Source organism: Trichosurus vulpecula, chromosome 7 (genome assembly GCF_011100635.1).
Source record: "Trichosurus vulpecula isolate mTriVul1 chromosome 7, mTriVul1.pri, whole genome shotgun sequence".
Taxonomy (NCBI): Eukaryota; Metazoa; Chordata; class Mammalia; order Diprotodontia; family Phalangeridae; genus Trichosurus; species Trichosurus vulpecula.
This window is the reverse complement of record NC_050579.1, coordinates 11,601,940-11,604,637: the sequence shown is the minus strand read 5'-3', so window position 1 is coordinate 11,604,637 and position 2,698 is coordinate 11,601,940.

Sequence of the window (2,698 nt, the reverse complement as noted above, 5' to 3'; positions counted from 1 at the left end):
CTGCTCTGGGGATGACTCCCTCCACCCTGGCCCTGAGGTCTAGCTCAGGAGTGCACGCCTCTGGCCAGATGCTGCTGAGGTGGCCAGCCCACCAGCACCCAGGCTTCTTCTGTGCTGAATGAGGGTCAGAGGGTCAGAAGACCAGAGACAGCATCTGGCTGTGGAACATGGCCTCAGGCTGTGCCCTCTCCCCGGGGTGTTTGAGACCAGCAGCTGCTTGGCCTTCCCTTCCTCCTGGCATTCCAGTCTACCCCAGGAGCTGGGCCCCTCTGTCCCAGAGACCCTGGGATGTTTGTGCCTAGCTTTGGGAGACAAAATGGGGAAGCAGCTGCCAGTCCCTGCAGGAGCCCAGAGACAGGTTACTATGGAAATGGAGAGAGGGCCGGGCATCCCTATTTTTAGAGATGGAGATTCAGAGGCAAAGGCAAACCTGGTCCCATCCCTTCTGCTATATCTTGGATCATTGCCTCAGGCACAGACACAGAACAAGCCCAAACTGGCTGTCCATCGGGCTGGGTGACCTATCCAAGGCTGGTCCTGCCTTGCCTGGGAACATCCCCTGGCCAGGAATCTGCTAAGAGCCCAGGGCAGTCCCCTCTGAAAGAAGCCCCCTGAGGAGGAGGGAGCATAGATCAGGAACCTGCTCCACCCTGGGCCACTGAGGCAGAAGTGAACCTGCCTCAGGGGAGGCTAAGGGAAAAGAGAAGAGTCAAGAGTCCCTGATGGATCCCTGCCCAGTCCCCATGCTTGGCCCAAAGGCTCCTCTCTTGTCATTTATAGAAACCCAAATGGAGTTTTCCAAGCCCAAGCAAGAGAAAGGTCTTCCAGTCTGCCCAGCTTTAGGTTCAGAGACCCTCTGAGCTGCAAGGCCCTGGGAGGGGTCTGGTCACTTTTATTCTGTAGTCCAATGAGGTAAAATGTGCATGGCCTTTAAACCTCCAAAGTGACTGTGGGTGAGGAGACCGAGGCCCAGGCATGAGGTGTCTGGACCTGAACTTGGCTCTGCACTGAGCTCCTGTCTGATGCTCCCCTGGGCACAGAAGGCCTGACAGTCACTGGTGACCATTGATGTACTGGGCCAGCCCTCCTGGGGCTTCGGTTCTCTTGAGAGAGGGAGGCAGTGTGTAAACAGATGGACAAGGAAGGCTATGAGGGACTCTGAAGTGAGACCAGAGAAAGGCTCTGGTGAAGGATGAGGAAGGAGAGACCACATTCAGCTGGGGTCTATGATGGTGGGCTTCAGGGAAAAGGCAGCTCCCAAGCTTAGCCAGGGAGGAAGGGTCCTAGAAGATGAAGGAGAGGAGCAGGAGAGGAAAGGAAGAGAAGAAGAAGGAGGGGAAGGAGGGGGAGAAGAGAGGAGGAGGGGAGGAGAGGGGTGGAAAGAGAAGAGGAGAAGGGGAGAAGGAGAAGAGGGAGGGGAGGAGGAGAGAAGGAGGGGGAGGAGGAGGGGAGGAGAAGAGGAGGAGCAGGAGAGGGAGAGAAGAAGGGGGAGGAAGGGAATGGGAGAGAAGGAGGAGGGCCTTTCATCCTACCATGACACCAACCCCTGGAAATAGGAGATGGAGCCCTTAGTTCAGGAGAAGGCCAGAAGGCAGAAATGTGGAGCCTCTGGAGGGCACTGAGGAGAAATAAGGATGACAAGAAAGGTGGAGGCCAGAGTGTGGAGGCCTCCCTTCTCCTCAGGCTGCGGAGCTGGTATCTGGTCTGAGAAGTAATAGGGAGCCACCAGAGGTTCATGAGCAAGGGAGTGACATGGTCAGATGTGAGTCTCAGAGAAATCTCTTTGATAGCTGAGGGGAGGAGGGAACGGAGTTGAGGGTGGGTGGGGAAATTGGACTCAAGGAGAGCCTTTGGGAGGTGATGAGGACCTGGGAGTAGAGAGGGCATATCCCTGTGAGACCAGAAAGCCACGTGTGTGGTTGAGTGGAGGAGAGAACAAGCCTTAATGAAGCACCAACACTGGGCTAAGCGCTGTACCACTATGGTTTCATTTCATGAGCCCAAGTAGTAGAGGAGAAGGGCCTTGTCTGGTCTGGAGTTCCTCACTTTGGGGATATGTGGCTTTTCCCAGCTTAGCTCTGAGCTCCCAGTTAGACAGATCCACCTCTGTGGGTTGCCAGGCAGTGCTGGTGCATCTCTGTTGGGTGCCTAGCCTCCCTCAGCCCATGGGGTGGCTCACTCCTTTCCCATTCCAGGATGAAGTAAGAATCCCTGACCCTACAAAGCCAGAAAGGAATTCAAAGGAGCCCTCCAGCGCTAAAAGGGCAGGTCCAACCAGCAAACTGTCAGGACCTTCCTCTTGTAAAGGGCCTTGGAGGTCAGGTCCCACCTGGGATCCCGGGTCTTGGAGGGAGGGAGACAGAGCTGGAAGGGACCCAGGGACCCCTGAAGTCAGTCCCTCATTTGGCAAAAGAGGAAAAGGAGGCTCAGGGAAGGGGCTTATTTAAGGTCCCATGGAGCATAAATGGGAAGGCTTGGTTTTGAGCTCTGGTCCTGATTCCAAATCTGATGCCAGAGAGAGACAGACAGACAGACAGACACAGAGAGACACAGAGGGAGACACACACACACACACAGACAGAGACAGAGAAACAGAGAGAGACAGAGAGAGAGACAGAGAGACAGAGACAGAGAGAGACAGAGATAGAAACAGAAAGACAGAGGGACAGACAGATAGATAGATAGAGAGACAGATACA